Source organism: Mustela nivalis (assembly GCF_964662115.1).
Source record: "Mustela nivalis genome assembly, chromosome: 12".
Classification (NCBI taxonomy): Eukaryota; Metazoa; Chordata; class Mammalia; order Carnivora; family Mustelidae; genus Mustela; species Mustela nivalis.
Genome location: NC_139031.1, coordinates 34,532,057 through 34,550,325, shown reverse-complemented (window position 1 = coordinate 34,550,325; position 18,269 = coordinate 34,532,057). Strand labels below are relative to the sequence as shown.

Sequence of the window (18,269 nt, the reverse complement as noted above, 5' to 3'; positions counted from 1 at the left end):
GGACTTCTGTATGGAGAATCTGTGTAGAAGACTACAGTATTTCAGGCACAAAAATGATGAGGTTTTGAAATGAATGGCAATGAGAAAAGAGGAGAGGAATCAAATTTGAGTTACAACTCGTGATGTGGAAACAATATGATTTGTTGATAAAGTCCCTGTAGATAGATTTTTTTTAATCGCTTTCTCTGCCTGACCCTGGTTGCATTAATGAGATTTAGAAAACTATATTTTCACTCCTAAGACCTAAGCAAGGAAGAGTTAAATCTGACAGTTAACTGGGGCCCCTGTACTATAAGTCAGGAAGGTGTTGAGTTAATCTGCAGTGTGGTTTCTGATCTCTTATGGACTGGGTGATCTACATCTCAGGTACCCAGGAGAAGCACCTTCTTCCTTAATCTCACATGCTTGGAAAGGGAACCCACAGTTATGCTTAGGCTCCTGGCTTTTAGTCTAGTCCTTCACTGGGGAAAAATAAAATGCCTTCCCATCCACACTGTTCACCTCAGTCCATAATATTCTAAGTGGTTATTAGCTAGCCTGTAAGTAGTAACTTACTAGTTTTGCTAGATTTGAGCATTCTATCTAGATGAATTTTTGAGGAACTCAAGATCAAGCTTATAAAATAACTTTAAGCATCTCTACTGTTTGGGACCCCTGCTACCTTGTCCTTCCCTTCTCCCATGAACAATATAGCTCTTGATATAACAACAGATCCCCAAATCGCCTTTCATATCAGAAGCACCAGATCTGATCTCTGTAAGTTTTAAATTAATAGACCTTCACATGGAGGTAAGGAATGGAGAATTATAGAGCTGAGAAACTCCCAAGATGATTTTGAGGTGAGGCCAAATTTGTAAACCCCGATAAAGATGTGATGTATCTCAGTGGACTGAGTCTATCGGGTCAAGCTATGCACACTGCCCCTTCCCTCGATGATAGGCAGTGGGAAGAATCATTGCTCTGCTTTAGTTGGCCCTCCTGGTCCCAAACCTGGTTACCCTATTCCATGTTAGTTTGCTGTGACTTTGTAACATGCTTTCCTGCTATTTAGAAAACACTTAAGAGTGGAGAGAAATTAAGACTAATGCAGAGGCTTCTAGTTTGAGAATTTAAAAGAATGGAACTAGCATCATTTGAGATAGAGAATTCAGGAGGAGAAACAATGGTAAAGGAAAGCAATGAGTTTCATTGAGAAAATGTGTTAGGCTTAGAAAGCCTTTGAGCTTTTGACCAAATGGGAAGTGAAAATTAGGGTTTATTGAATCCAAAAGCCCAGATTTTAATGTTTTTTTCTCTCATAATATCATTGCACAAAGGCTTGCATCTTCTTTACAATTTAAATTTTCCCCCACTTCAAAGAAATGGTACATGACATTGAAATTTTATGTGATGGCCTCAAGTAGATAAAAAATATGTTTTGAGTATATAAAAAAACTAATGGTTTCCAATCAATAATGATCTATAAGAAATATAATAGTAACTTAAAATACATGGTAATCAATATTAATTCAGTTAGTCATCATTTAATAAATATTCAAATGCTTACAAATTTCCAAATTTTGTACTAGATCACCGCAATGAATAAGAGAGAGTTCCTGCTGTCAAAGGGCTCACAAACCACAAGGGAAGGCAGACAACGAAATAAAGGATTAACCCAGCAGTGTAATGATTGTGTGCTCAGTGGGCAGTAGTATGGGGTATGAAAAGTGCCCAGGAGGGTTTGCCCTTTAATTTGAAAACTAAGCAAGAAATGACACTTGTTAGAGAAGAGGGGAGCAGCAATTCTAAGCTTAAGGCACGTACAAATGCCTTATCCATAAAAAAGCTATTCTAAAGTTGTCAAGAAATTTAAGATACAATTCAAGAAGAAAGAAAGATTGTGAAACCCAGGGTATTGATTGGTGGTCAGCCAGCTGAAGAGGCACAAACTTTAATGTGGTTCACTGACCTTCTATGTGAAAATAACCTGGCACTCATTACAAATGCTGCTTTGGAGGCCCAAAACCAGATCTGAATCAGCAAGTCTGGCGTGGGGAATAGGAATCTGCATTTTTTTAGTAGAAGCTCAAAGATGTTCACGTGTTTGAAGACATCTGATCTAAGTGTTCGTTCCTATCAGGGCTATAGGAAAACACTCTAAGAATCCAGGAAGGTAATACAGGAAGTGTCTCCTTATGTCTCTGAATTTTCAGCAATTCACATCCGGTTATGTAAGGAGGGCTGCAGTTCTATGCACAAAGGAAAATAATTGTGTATGCATCACATATACCCATAAAATAAATACATTGAAACACAGACCAATTTAAGTGCCTTGGAGAATAAAATGATGAAACATTGATAAGGTAGGAATTGAAATGTATTTGCAACCTAGTAAGTTAACAGAAAAACAATAATTTGTGTTTCTGAGTCAGCAGTTAATCGCTCAAAACTTGAGTCAGTTCTATAGACTCTCTACCTCTGAGCTTCATGTAACTTCAGAAAGTTTACAATACTTTTTATGCCAAACTCCTCCAATTCACAGGATCTCAGATCTATAAGAGGTCTCATACTTGGACAGTCCCAACCCATCATATTACAGAGACAGAAACTGAAGCCTAGCTAAACAATATGGCAGAAGTCACACACACACACTAACTAGTTTAGTAGCTAAACTAGAACTACATACAAGTTTCTTGATTACCATGTCAATGTTCTTTCATAAAGGGTCAGTCCGGAGTGAAAAAGAGCAGGAAGACGGGGATGTAAATCTCATTCTTTCCTGTTATTTACCACTTACTAAGCCACTTTCACTCTGAAACAGCTAAAAAGTAAATAAAAGTTGAACTCTCAAGCCTTTCAGCCTGTCCTCTTTGGTCTCATTTTGTTTCCTCTCTATGCTTCAGGTTGCTCCAAAATATAGCCTCCTCCTTATACAAGGGCAATAATTTAGCATAGTTCTCAATACATGGAAGTGTTTAATAAGTTTATCATTATTATCACTATTGTTGTTGTTTTTGTTATTAGTGATGTGTGATAAACACACTCACTCTACACTACCATGGTACCCAAGTACCAATCTTTTCCTTTCACTTGGAGTTATCCGTAGTTTTTGATGTTTACCTTATATGCTCTTCTATCTTTAATTTACAAGCTACTTTCAAGGGTAAAATTTGCAACCCATGTTAGCATACTTGCTTAGTTCTTTTTACAGTGTCCTTCTCAGAAGACCATCCTCCAAAGAAAAATCACTAGATCTTTGGTAAAAGTAGCCTTTATTGAAAAATGTCCTCTCCAAATAAAATGTTTACGGGAATGTTAACCCACACTTTATTTATTCAGTGTCAAGATTTAGGCACCATGTTAATACTACTGTACTACTCCAGTTTCTGGGTATGTGGCACTTCTGCTTTTGGAGTTTATTTTAACACTGTTGAAATGTAGTTGTTTTCGTATAAGTAATGATATGGTTTTCCTAAGGTCTTAACAATGCCTTTGTGCTAAAAAGCTCATATGTCTCTTAAGTGAGTGAAACCTCTCAGAGACCTGGTCCACACAATCTGAGTCTGTTGTGATGGAATTACCCAGCCAGTCCAGGTAAATATCAAGATTGGGTTGTGGGCAGCAAGAGTGTAACTCTGTTCCACAAGGAATAAAAAAGTTGGCATAAAAAAGGATCATTTCCAAAGTGAGTCATGACTTGTATTTGTGTCTCCTTAACACTGCTGCAAGGTGTTCAGCGTTGCTCAAAGAGAACCAAACTTGGAATTCTTGGGCACCACCTTTCACTCTGAAACAGCTAAAAAGTAAATAAAAGTTGAACTCTCAAGCCTTTCAGCCTGTCCTCTTTGGTCTCATTTTGTTTCCTCTATCCTCCTCTTTCCTTAAAGAAAGAAAGGGGGAAAAATGGAGAGCTTTTAAATTAGAAAAAATAGAACCTTTCTGCGATTTTTTTTTTTAAAGACACTTAGGAATACATTAGCTTTCGCATTGGCACTGACAAATGGCTACTTCTAGAAAGACTGAAAAGGCTTTCCTAGAATAATAATTACATCTTGTATACTATTTATTTTCATAATTTTGTGGTGATATTTTCCTGAAAATTCACCTTCTATTATTCTTTTTTTTTTTTAAGCCACTTCTGAATTAGAGGATGGAGGAAAACAAAAGCTTATACTCAACAAGAGGTAATGTTGATAATACATTAACTACTGGAGCTTAATATATGTTCCTTTGGTGTTACAATACCAGTAGTCTTCTCTTGATAGGGAGTAAAACCAAAAACAGACGCAAAATATTTGATCAAAAGACAGAGAATTAAAGAGATAAATTTCTAATTGTGAGTGGAAGTATCTAAGGAAAAAAATTTAAAGGCATGATGCAGAAGGAATTTAGGTTGAAAAGACAAATTACATTCAGTTCCTTGATGATAAGGAAAGGACAATAAAATGATAGCTCTGCGTTATTCACAGGGATTGAAAGAAGCAAGAAATAATCTCAGAGAAAAAAACAGCAACATTTTTAAATGGCTTTATATTCCCTTCAACACTGAATCTGGAGACTAATAACTAATATGGTAAGGAATATGGTTACTTGGGCATCACATTTCCTTATCTTCAAAGTGAAGGTTCTGGATTAGATTAAGGATATCAAATACAATACCCTCATGCTGGCCTCTCTCTCTAGCACCTAAGGCAAGCACTGATAACAGATCAAGGAATTTTCTTGCTGAGACCAGATTCAATTCTATGAACTTTCTCCACACAGCCAGGCGGCCACTACCCATCAACCCTTTTATTGCTCAAATTGGAATGAACTTGCCCTTCTTAGTTTTGCTATGAAATAACATGCCTTCCAGTTTTAGAGTTCTATATTTATATAAATAATAGGAGCATCTATGAATATAATTTGAAATGTTTAATTTGGAATTTTCTTAAACCATTTTTTAAAAAAATAAAATGCTAGAAAAATCAGTACAAATAGCTACTAAATTAAAATTTCAATACAGTCAAGAATAAACTCTTGGTTAAATCTTATGGTCAGCATTATCAGTTCAAACTGATAGAGGTCCTAGCTGCACAGTTCGTGAGCTAATCCTGCATTATTTGTAGTAAAGATTACAGAATCATTTGCTTCCAATTCATCTTACTTATGTTCAGGTAAAACTTTTCAAATAACAGAACATTACGCAAATCACAACTGGCTGGATAAACAAATGTATTGGATAATACCTATCATATAAGTTCATTTATTACTTATAAAATGTAATCATAAACCATGGCAAATCACAAGCCCCTTGAGTAAACTCTAGTGAACAGCTCAAGCATTCAAGGAACTAAGCATATGCCACATTAGGGACCAGATGGTTTTATTGAGTCATTTTCCTGCTTTCCATAAAGCTGAATTACTACATTTCTAAAAATCTTTTCTGTTTCTCAATTAGAGCATTGCCCATTGCCTTGGTGCTTGATCTTGAAAACATACTGAAAACAATGGTACTATGCCTTCTCAATAAAGGAAATTTCAATAATTGAAAACATACCTTTGTTGGAGAATCCTTTGGTAAGTTTCTTTTCCAAAGTTTCTTCATTTCGTGACTTGGCTGCCTACTAAGGATTGCCCATACAAATCTGCCCTGCCATGTCAGAGTGCTGGATGCTATTTTTTCTTGCTCACCTCACCGTATAGGAATCAGGACAAAAAAAAGACTATTTAGATTTAGTTCTGTGATTGAATCTGGGCAGCATGTGCCATTTTGTGGCAATGTGTATTTCCTAAAGAGGTACTACACTGTGAGCATCCAGTGAAGAATTAAGTATCTTCCTGGAGGTCCAAGTGTGAACCAAAAATTGTAGGTTGCTTTGGGAGGGGATATAATTATAAGCAGAATCCATTAATTTTAAGTGAAGAAGACTTCTAGGTAAACCTGGCTCAAGAGATACTCTACCACAATCTGTCAGTTCTATTCCATTGAGAGAGAAATGTGAATGTTTTTAAACAGTGAGTACGGCAAAAACTCAAGAATACATAACAGAGGGATATCAGAAAAAGTTCTTAAACTTATTGGCCCCAAAGCCTTATTTTACTTGAGTTCTTAAAGGAAGTAATTGTGACCCATAGAGTAGGTGGGTGACCAGAAACTAGTGATTGTTCAGCTGAGAGTCCTGCTACTTCAGAAGCGACATCCTAATTCTTCAGAGTTCCCCTGCAAAGTAGTTGCTAAGAGTTTTATACCATCTCCATCTTCCAAAAATTACCAGAGTATTGTCATGTGTATTTTTTCCCCTAGGATACTAAGTTGCAGGCATTCTTTTTTTCATAATGATGTTGATTTATCTGTGTTTGTGTAAAAAGTCACTATCATAGAGTTACAGCTACTGAGCCAGCTAATTGCAATTACAGAAACTCTGATTAAACACATTTTCCTTGTGGAATCTGCATGTAAGTATTGCTAAGCTATTTGGTTTGTTAAATACTGAGATACTGAGCTTTGACATACAACCTCCTTAGCATTTGTGTTACATAATTGTTTCGAAACTGTTTTAAGAAAAAATAATTTAAAATGTAAATTGATATATCCAGTGTATTTTGGGGAGCTTAGGAGGCAGAGGCAACACAAAGGAGCAAGAGACTTCCAGACTTTGAATTGAAGTCATTCAAGAAGTGACCGTCTCAGAAAAAAATGTTTGCCAAATGGAGGGTGACGGGTATGAGATCAGAGTACCAAACTGTACCTGAGCATCTTTGCCCTCAATTGTTCCTCAAAATAGCAATGTTTACAACTGGCTGTTCGTTTGTTATTATTATTATTTTTTAATGGGGAACAAAGTGCTAGGAAACTTCTCCAACTTTTTCCCCCAGCTTCTACCCATTCCTGTCTCTTGACAAAGAATTTCAAGCATGTGTCGATACTCCTTCCTTCATCTAGAAAATAAATCAGGTGAGATGGTGTGTAATTCAGTAGAAATACTGGAAGAACAATTCTTCAGTATTTTTTAATAGGAGATCATAGATTTTATGTTTGCCAAAAAAGCACCAGATATTTTAAATATAGTAATTAGGACTAGCGAAAGTCAAGGAGTACCAAAGCAAGCTAGAAAAGTTTAAATAGTGCCTTCCTGCGACTGCCTTGAATTGTTAAATTTAAAAGTTATAAAATCATTTTTTAGGTCATTTCTTTATTGCTTTGAAATTAATATATGTCTGCCATTTCCTCTTTATTTTAAATTTTTTATGTATTAGCTCCTGTGTTAGTTCTAATGAGTGTTTATGATATGAAATCTATTCTAATTCATTTCCATGTTTGAGTAATTCAGTTTCACAAACATATTTCCAAACTAGCTATTCTACTTATGCTAATGACAGCATAAATTGATATATCAGGGAAAAGAGAAATATGGTAAATTGGGTTGGATGGTTTATGTTAAAATCCAAATAAGAATCCTATTATCCAACTGGATTTGTATTTAACTGCATTTGAGAAGTTTTCTAGGCAGAGGAGTAAGACTTAAAGCATTATTTCTGAATTTAATGCTTTTGTGAACTTACGTCACACATTAAAATCATCTTAATGCACCTTTTTGTCAATTCTTCACAATAGTGTTACAAAAGGAAGGGAGGAGAGGATACATTTAAAAAGCAAATGAAAAAGAACTCAATGGGAGCCTATTAGGCTACCTGTTGATGAGCATGTAAGAGAGTCATTAATATGCGGCTCATTGACATGATAGGCCATAATGACTCCTCCAGGGACGGTTCAGTCTATTGTGTCAGAGACTAGTTAGGGATTCATTAACGGGAAGACTCATGACTTCTTAATATGCAAATTATTAATGCAATGCACTGAGGCATCCCTCACAAATGTCCACATTTTGCACTACATGTCTTTTTTGCCACCCTTCACCCACACCTTTTGTGAACTGTCTTCTTTTACCCATCCTCTGTTTCAGATCTCTCCACAAAAGATTCCATACTCCTGCGGAATCCACCACTTTATATTCCAAGACCCTTCAGCCCATGTTTCTGGGATTTAATGCAGGTTCACATACACAAACCCCCTTGAACATTTTGAATAAGTCAGTAAAAATTCAGCATAAAATCTGATTGAATGTATTTCTCCCATGTCAAGTCAGTTTTTGGCTAAAGGCAGGGCAACATGAACAAAGTGGTTGTTTTTAGGAAATGAGACTCTGAAACATGAATAGTATCATTTATACTGAAGGTGAGAAGGGAAAGAGAAAAAGAGAGTTGAGAAAAGCCCAACAGAGAAGGCACGAGGAAAAAAAAAAAGTTTAATTAAACGAAGTAGGAAGAGTAACTATTCATACCAATGTAATACATTAAATGAAGAAATGAATTTAAGCCACTCAATGTCTGACATACAGCAAGTCAATCAGTAATTAGTAGCTGTTACTATTATATTGGCATTTTGAACTTTGCACAAAGATGAAGTTGATATCTTCATTTCCTTTTGAAACAATAAGAAAAATGTTATTGAGTGAAAGTTGTTCCATTTTTAAATTAGAATACTGTAAAGAGGGGATCAAACACATTCTTTATTTCTATAGCAGAATTAGCTACAGCATTCATGGAGAGGTACTCAGGTATCCTTTGAAGCTTATCCACATTTCATGTATAGAAACTACATTTTAATATGCCCTTTCATGTGGGACTTTATATACTACCTATATTCATTTTCTTGCTACTCTATTATTCTAACCTTGTCTAAAACACAATACCTTCTTTGCAAAGTTTCAGGAGAAATAGACTCTATTTCTAATTTCCATTAGCCCTCAACTCTGTAGTAGATCTACAAGTCTATTTGTCATAAAATCCACATTTCCATGCAAAATCAGTAATGTTTTTTAAAGCTAACAACTTTATCAAATAATAATATATATGCCATAAAACTCATCCACTTTAAATGTACAATACAATAATTTTTAGTATATTTAGTGTATTTTCAGAATCATGCAGCCATCACCAAAATGTAATCTTAAAATATTTCTAGTACCCCAAAAAGAAACCTCATGTCCCTTAGAATCACTCTTCATTTCGCACCCCCAGCCTTAGAGACACTAATCTTCCTGTCCCTAAATATTTGCCTAATCTGGACATTTCGTACAAGTGGAATTATGCAATATGTGTCCTTTCATGTCTGGCTTCTTCCACAGAGCATAATGTTTTGAGGCTCGTCAATGTTGAGGCATGTAACAGTGCTTTCTTTTTATTGTTTATTAGTATTCCATTTTATATATATGTAATACACTTTGCTTATTCATTCACCAGTTGGGCATTTGGATTATTCTACCTTTTCCTGTTTGTGGATAGTACTTATGTAAACATTTACATTTGTGTGGACCTTGGGTGGAAACCTAGGTGTGAAATTGCTGGGCTATGGTAATTCCGTATTTCACATATTGAGAAATTGTCATATTATTTTCCTAGAAAGTGGCTGCATCATTTTATAATCCCACCATCAGTGCATGAGGGTTTTAATTTCTTCAAGTTCTTACCAACGTTTGCTATTACCTCTATTGATCATAATTATTCTAGTGCACGTGAAGTGATACCTCATTGTGGTATTGATTTGCATATTCCTAATGATGTTGAGTATTGTTTTATGTGCTGATAGGTCATTAAAAGAGCTTCTTTAGAGAAACATCTATTGAGATGCTTATCTTATTTTAAAATTGAGTTCTCTTTTTATTATTGAGTTGTAAGAATTCTTCTGGATATAAGTCACTTAATGATATATGATTCATAAATATTTTCTCCACTATGTGGATTGTCTCTTTTTTTAAACACTTTATTTATTTAGTTGAGATAGAGAGAAGGAGGGAGAGAGAGAGGGAAGGCACAGCAGAGGGAGGAGCAGTGGGAGAGGGATAAGCAGACCCCCTGCTGAGTGGAAGCCTGATTCAGAGCTGGATCCCAGGACCCCAAGATCATGACCTGAGCTGAAGTCAGATGCTTAACCGACTGAGCCATCCAGGTGCCCCCTATATAGACTTTGTTTGAGTAAATCTCTTTAAATAGGAGACAATACTTTTAACAAAAATAATCTTTATTAATATAATTATCACAAGCACCTAATTATACTTCACAGTCTTCTAATGTTAATTTCAAATACTGAATGCTAGAAAACATCCAATGCTTATTGGTCCTACCCACACTGAAATAGATATAAGCAGGTTTCAGAAATGCTTCAAATGAACATGTAGATTTGAGGAAAGAAGTTCAACTGATTTAGGAAGCTCACAGTACAAACATTATCCTATTTTTCTCTGGAGCCTACAGCTGGACGAGATAGAGTAATTAGGGAGGAGATCATCTGTGCCAAGATTACTATCCCAGTGGAAGGCCTTTAGATCCCTGATTAAATAGAGCGAAGTTTATTCCAGGAAATCCCAAGTAGATAAAGTTAGAAGGGCTCAATAAGATAAAACTATGGTTGGAGATCAAAACAAGAGCAATAGGGTACTTGGGAAGGACTAGTTGAGACCCAGATATGAACCAAAAGGCAAGGAGACTTTTGACTGAAGACATTGGGCCTGAGACCAGGGCTGCAGAAGGACTCTGGTACAAATGCCAAATTCTGCTGAGACCCAGCTACATTGCCAAAGATGAGGATCTCCGCCACACCCTTAGCAAGGCAACAACAGACTTTGCAGTCAACACTCTGAAGAATACTTCTATCAAGTGGGATTCAGTCCTTCTGTTGCACATCATGCTAATTCAGAATAATGCTAGACAAAACTCAGTGTGTATTCATTCAACAAATATTTAATATTTGCTAGGCATGGGACGCCTGGGTGGCTCAGTGCGTTAAAGCCTCTGCCTTCGGCTCAGGTCATGATCCCCGCCTCGATCAAGTCCCACATCGGACTCCTTTGCTCAACAGGGAGCCTGCTTCTCCCTCTGCCTCTGTCTGCCACTCTGTCTGCCTGTGCTCACTCTCTCTGACAAATAAATAAAATCTTTAAAAAATATATATTTGCTAGGCATTATCCTAGAAGTTAAACCATGAGCACAAGCCAGGATTAAACAAACTCTGCCTTCATAAAGTTTACAGTCTAAAGAACTACAAATATAAACCAGCCGTTTAAAAATCATAATTGTTCTATTCAGAGCTGGAGAAGCATGGGGTCCTACAGCAAAAAATACTCGGAGCACTACCCTAAACTCAAGGAAGGGAGGAAGCCCAGGAAGGCAGTAGCTGCTGTGCACACATGTGGGCTTGTAAAGACACATTAGACGAGAAGGAGGACAGATCCTGCAATCGGACTGCAGATCATGTTTAAAAGCTTGATTTTATGAATCATAAAATATACATTTTTTTCAAGAAGAAAAACTGTTTTAAAAGAAAATTCTTAAAAGTTGACTTCGTTCTAAATGGCAATAAACTCTACCCCAATGTTCCTACTCTTGCTTAACCCTCTCACCATACCTACAAAAGCATTATTTCATTTAGATTTACTAACTTTCTTTTTGTTTAAATAGTATTACTCTTTTGATATATACGAAAACTAATGATTTCTAGTTTTTTAAAAAATTATAATTCAGAACACCTATGTTGAGGTCTTATTGTTTACACCTGGGGAGCTTTTTTAAAAATACCTATGCCTGAGCCTTGCCCCCAGACCAATTCAGTTAGTCTTTGTAGTAGGGCCTGCATATGGGTGCCTTATTTTTCCTTTTCCTGTGTGGATCAAGCTTGAGAAACATCGGTTTACACCACTATACTACCCTGGCTTTCACTCTGTGAAGGTATGGATGTGGGAAATTAAGTCCTTCGGTAAAAATACTCTGCTATTAAGTTTCCATGGTGTGGGGAGAGAAGAAGATATACATAAGGAAATAGGCTGGCATTAATGTAAATTTTATACAAATTGTACGTCCGCTACTGTTAGGTCTATAAAACAATTAATTTTTATTCATCATGGGGATTACCCACCCATACTTCAGTGCATTTAAATTTACTTATTTTTCTTAACTAAAAAGAAACCTACATGCGGTTTAGGGTAAGAGACAGTCATCATTTCTACTTTAACAGCTATATAGCTCATTATAAAACTGATAGTGTTTGTAAAGATTTAGACCTGAACTAGTAAAACGTTTTCCAGTTGTACTCTGTGGCAAATTGTCCAAACAATTACTGCAGATGCAAGCACCATAAAGTGTATTGCCAAGGACACTGGTCGGTTAGATCCTATAAAAGAACAATTAGAGTCTTGAGGTAAAAATAATAGAAATGAGATGACAGTCACTGAAAAAGGCAGAAATTGCAATATAATAGTTTAAATGTAAGTTTGTGGATAATGCTGATAGCTTAATGTGTTTGGAGTTTATCATGTGTTAAGAGAATGCTTCATACAAAAATACCACAACCTGATCTTCATTTTTCCTGATTTGATATGTAAGTGAAGGCACTTGCTATCTTTGAGGATCAGCATTTTACACCTGTTTGCTTCATTTATGTGTATATAGAGTTGATTTTATGAAAAAAAAATTCTTTTTACATGTCTCAATTTACATAAGCTTATTCCATATGTATAATACTAATAGCCTATAGTCAGGATAATCAAAATAGTTGAAAATAAAAATAATGATAGGTACAACTATTTAGTGCTTTTTCACTCCAATAATTCAAATGTTGAATTCCTTCTTTGATTAACTGGAGTACAACTCCATCTTCACTAAAACAAAATTGCAAGGCGGTGCGCCAGTGGGAAAAAAAATGGACCTAGAAAGATAGGAAATGAAACTCTGGGAAGCCAGAGAGCAGCCAGAAAAAAAGGAGAAAGGGATCCTTAACAGGTTTGGTGTCAAAGAGAAATGGTTTTCCTGCCTTTCCTGCATGAGACCATATGGCTAGTTAGTGACTGGTATGCCCAAGAGTCTATAGGAGCCATAAGGAGATGGGAATCTAATGCAAACAGAGGGGAAAGGTACATCACTTGAAGATGCTTCCAGTGTTGCCCTTGTGACTTTGTTCAGCATGGAGCCCTGTTCTCCCAGGGGTCTTCATGATTGACTCTCTTCACGTCTCTGATCAACTGTCATTTTCTCAATGATGTTCAATCTTTACTCATCTTTCTTATCTGGTATTGCATTTTATACTCTCAATTGCACTTGCCATTTTCTGACATAACTTATTTATTCTTTAAATTAATTAGTTATTAGCTTTCCCTCCCATTAGAATATCAGCTAATCAAGGAAAGAGACTGTCATTTTTTCACTAGTGTATCCCCAGTGTTTAGAACAGTACCTGACACATAGTATATACTCAGTAACACTTCTTGAATGCATGAAGACACTTTTGTCATTTCTCAGTCACGCGTGGTTTTTGGTTTTTGGTTTATTCTCTGTCAGTGTACAAGCTAAAGGGCACAATAAGAGATTTGCCACTGGTGTCTTGATTTTTTTTCTTTGAAGTTAACTAAGACCCATATTTTCTCAATCTTGAGGGCATTGGTATTATAGAAGGAAGCATATTAGTGGAATTTTCATGTACCCATCCATAAGGATAAACCTTGAGATGCCTGGAATAATCTTTCTCACCAAGTTAAAACATAAACCTTAGATTTTAAAGGAAGAATTTGAATCAACTAATTACAAAAGGAAAATTTCCCTGAACATGACCAGAGCAGTAAAATGAATCACTCATGAAATAGGTGTAAGAATACCTAAAAATGTGTGCCGTCTTACATACCTGCTTTTTATATTAAAGGTGACCTATAGCAAAATTAAATAACTAATATTGATAATGAGTATAGAATAAAATCTGTAGGGGCACCTGTGTGCCTCAGTCGTTAAGCATCTGCCTTCAGCTCAGGTCATGATCCCAGGGTCCTGGGACTGAGTCTCACATTGGGCTTCCTGCTCAATAGGAAGCCTACTTCTCCTTTTTCCATTCCCCCTGCTTGTGTTCCCTCTCTCACGCTCTCTCCCTCTGTCAAATAAATAAATAAAAATCTTAAAAAAAAAAGCTTTAATAAAAATAAATAAAATTTTAAAAAGAATAAGACCTGTATTTAACCATTCCAAATACAGAAAGAGATAGCAAAAAATAGCTAAAAACAGAGCGCTGGGGTGGCTCAGTGGGTTAAAGCCTCTGCCTTTGGCTCAGGTTATGACCCTGGGTCCTGGGATCGAGCCCTGCACCCGGCTCTCTGCTCAGCAGGGAGCCTGCCTCCCTCTCTCTCTGCCGGCCTCTCTGCCTACTTGTGATCTCTGTCTGTTAAATAAATAAAATCTTTTTTAAAAAGTGGTTAAAAACCTAGAAAAGGTTTCCAAACCATGAGACTCCCAAAACACAAGCAGAAGTACAATGGTACAGTACTTAACGGTTCATAAGTGCCGTAAGTAGTTTTTCAAGGCAATAAAGAATCTTTCATAAAACATGATTAGTGGAAAGCATGTTAGGAGAGAAACATTGGGGAATTTATGCTCAATATTTACAATTACATCAACCCCATTTCTTACAGTTAGCAACCTAGTTCATACTTTTCATTAATTTACTCTGAAAATTTTCTGAATTAATATAACTAAAATACTACTTTATCCTTGAACAGGGAGACTAAAGTTCAAATTTCAGCCTTGCAAGAGTGTACAGTTCTTTCCCATCTTTGTTTTTCAAGTTTGACTTTCACAATTCTGTCTGTTCTAGGCAATCTGATTGACTAATAAAATCCCCATGTTGTCCTTTGGGCTGCCATTCCACACATCTTTTTTACAGTCTGTAAATACCCCCCTGCTCCTTCTCCACCTACCCAAGTTTTAGCATTTCAAGGTTAAGTTCAGTTCTTCCGTGATGCTCTTCTTAATGAGGGCAGCCTGCTGAACAGTCCTTTCTTGAATGCCTATTGCTCTGTATCTCCTACGATTTTCTCTGAGTATGTGTCCTTCTATTTGGCACACTTTACACTGATAGCTAACTTTTCATGTATATAAATATATTCCTTAACCAAATTCATGCTTGAAGATAGTAGCTACTTAGAAGTGTCCTACGCAAAATAAGAACCCTATTATTTCTTTATGAATAAGTGTCTTATTGAGGCATTATGGTTCAGAGCCATAGGAGATTAGAGAATTTAAATCACAAACCCACTTTCTCCTCTTAAATATTTTCTGGACTTGATCAAATAAATCCCCATTGCCTAAATTTATTCTTATATCTGATGGGACTGGTGTTGCTTACTACAATGTATAAAGGTGAGCTAATGAGAACTTTTTATCATTTAAGAAATGATGATAGATTTAAACCACATATTCTTTAAGCTTATATAATTAAAAGTTTCTAAATAAAAGAACAAGGTAACATTAAAGTAGTAAATATCATAGAATTATAGTTGTCAAAAAGGTTTAGTCCATACATGATATGAAACTTCCTCCTAGTTTGGCAGCCAAGTTCTAACTAATGTAACAGATCCTTAGACACAAAATTAGATGAATGAAAGGAATTTCATACCTTAAGTGGTCAAGGAATTCTCTAGGAATTGGAGAAACACACACACACACACACACACACACACACACACACAACTGGCCTTTATAATCATGACAACATAAATTTTTTTTATAATTTTTAAAAGGATTTCCAAAAAATTAATTTCCTTAAAGGTTACAATTAATCACAGACAAGCACATTCTGTTGTACTAAAAAAAATTACCCCCAGTTTCTCAGCAGCTAAACCTTACCCAGAAAACATTTACTTCAGTCTCACAAATAACATTTTCATTAGGAACCCATCTCCACTTGTTTATTGAAAATTAATTGGAAAACAACAAATTTAAATTGTAAAACTTTAATTTCCAGAAAACTTCATTTAAAAACTTCTTTAAAAAAATAGTAATAATCACTATTTACAAACTCTATGCCTTACCTACCTCAATAATACATTTTTACTTTGGGTTGTAACCTTAGGTTTTACACTCTAAAGTTCTTTAGGATATTAGGAAAATTATAGTAAAACTCTTAATGAAAACAGTGAGATGTTAGTTGAGGGTGGTAGTGTAAGAATTAATTGCTATTCAGTATAGGGGAGCATCTTATTTTTGCCATAAGATACATGATTATTTATGCTAATTTCCTAAAATATGTTTGTTCCCCAAGTTTTACTGCCATAAGAAGAAAAATAATACAATTTTCAAAGTTTTAAAATTGTTTTAAAAATTAGAACATGATGTCTGATGTCTGATGACAGTACAACATCAGTTTGAGTTTAACGTTTTCACAAGATATTTTGAATGTATTTTATATCCTGCAAAATCAGCAATTAGCTCCAAACTAGAAAGTTACCATTGCTTAAAGTTTTCAAAAGTTGAAGCTCTGGCCTATAAGAGTCAATGCAACTGGACCCTGCTGTTATATAGTTTTAAAACCTAAGTACACAGGAATATGGGGAGTCTTCATATTCTTCCTGCAACTCTTCTTTAAATCTAAAACTATATCCAAAAAAGTTGTAAACAGTATTCATTAGAACGTAGCAGATCCATCACACGACCTTTTTGTAAGCTTTAAGGTTAAACATTTAAACACATTGCATTACTCCTCTTAACTACTTTTGTTTTTTGTTTCCTGGAGGGGAAGACCAAGAACGCAATCTCAAGACAGAGCTGACCATACTGTATGACTTAGAAAAGTTTCGATTTAGGGATCTGGTAGGGGCAAAAGGCCCAGTCAAGAGAAGACATTAAGATAAAGGAAAGCAGATAAGACAGCAGGCAAGCCCAGATGCACAGGTGTCAGAATCAGGGAACATCATATAAGCAGCAGTAGTACTACTATGAATATTGGCTGGGATCCTGGCCCTGGCAAGAAGGAAGGATGAATGACTCTGTTCTGATCAGTAGACATACAATATCTGCGTTTGGTCTTTTCATTATTCAGCCTATTAGATTTTTCTGGCTCTGGTTCCACTGGTCTGGACTGTTGTATGTAGAAAGCCGAAGGCTAACCAGTGAATATTTATTCTATTTGAGATGTTAAGATTACTTGTTATTACTTCAAAGTAATATTTTGGTGACTCCATGAATCAGCTCTTTAGAAGACTTAGGATAGAAGGAAAGACAATAATGAGAGTATCCCATCATAGGCTATGTTAATTTATTCTCAATATGATCTCTTGTTGATACCTTGATAACTGAAAGTAACCATCTAAATTTAGATTATCTATAAGATGTTAGAATGGTTAGTGTGTTCATTTCTATATTTAATTTTGAGTCAATTTAGACAATAAATACATGGTTACTGCAGAGACAAATTTCCTTTTTATTTGTTTTTATGTTATGTAAATATAGTCTTTCTATATTTTATCCTATTTTTAATTTTTTAAGTAATTTTTATTTTTGATCCAATGAACAATCATTACTTCATGGCTATAGGATATAACGTAAGTATAGAATTTATAAGAACCAGCAAAAGAGAAATCAGTTATTATGTTCAAGTTTTTTATTTGCATTGCAGGGAGAATGACTACGATTTTAAACAAAATATGGAATAAAGAAAGAAGAGTTAGGATTTGAGGAGAGATGCAACTTTGGTGTGAGACATTAAGGGAATAAACTTGCCACCTGGCTATCCAGATGGAGATGTCCAGATGACATCTGATTTTTAAAGATTGTGAAAACAATAAAAGCACTCATCATTACAACTGTAACAAGTATAATTCATTCTTCAATTATTCAGAAGGTGCTTTTGGATTTTACTAGGCCTCCGGGTTATAAATGAAAAAACCCATTGCCTTTAATATTAATTTTGAGAGCTTTTTATATGCAAATCCTTCTATTAGCTACAGTGGGGAATAATGTTTAGACAAATACATCATTCCTGGCCTCAAGGAACTTGCAGACCAGTTGGGAAGATGAGACACACATAGGTTTTTTAAAGTGCAGAGAAAGGCCACCACTATAAATAAAACCTTCGTAAACATTTTGACTAAACAGATAATAGAGGCTATATGATGGAAATCCTCTTCCTTCCGGATTTAGGAATATCTGATAAACAGGAAGTCTTTTGTTAAATGTTAATTTCTTTGCCTATAGATTAATTGCATCAGATGCAAACATGGTAAACAACAATGCTTTCATTTAAGGAAAGCTATTTTATTTTGTACCCTTGAAGTAACTATTCCATGAAAAAAAATTGCCAGAAATATGGTAATTTAAAGGAAGAATGACAAAGCAATATAAGGACAAAGGCAATCCCATAATATGGATAAATCAGGAATAGGACCAGGAGCCTTGTTGAACTACATGAGTTTAATGAGATTTGTAGATAAATGTCTTAT

At 35.5% G+C, this 18,269-nt stretch overlaps 1 protein-coding gene and 1 long non-coding RNA gene across 2 annotated transcripts in view; one reads left to right on the top strand and one right to left on the bottom strand.

Annotated features, from left to right (window-relative positions):
- Positions 1 to 18,269, bottom strand: part of PPP1R3A (protein phosphatase 1 regulatory subunit 3A) — a 40,538-nt gene that overhangs the window by 11,903 nt on the left and 10,366 nt on the right. The window lies entirely within an intron of this gene.
- On the top strand, positions 4,111 to 5,520 carry LOC309845300. The gene is made up of 3 exons (XR_014301187.1): positions 4,111 to 4,163; positions 4,449 to 4,552; positions 5,420 to 5,520. It is a non-coding gene; the product is annotated as an uncharacterized lncRNA (long non-coding RNA).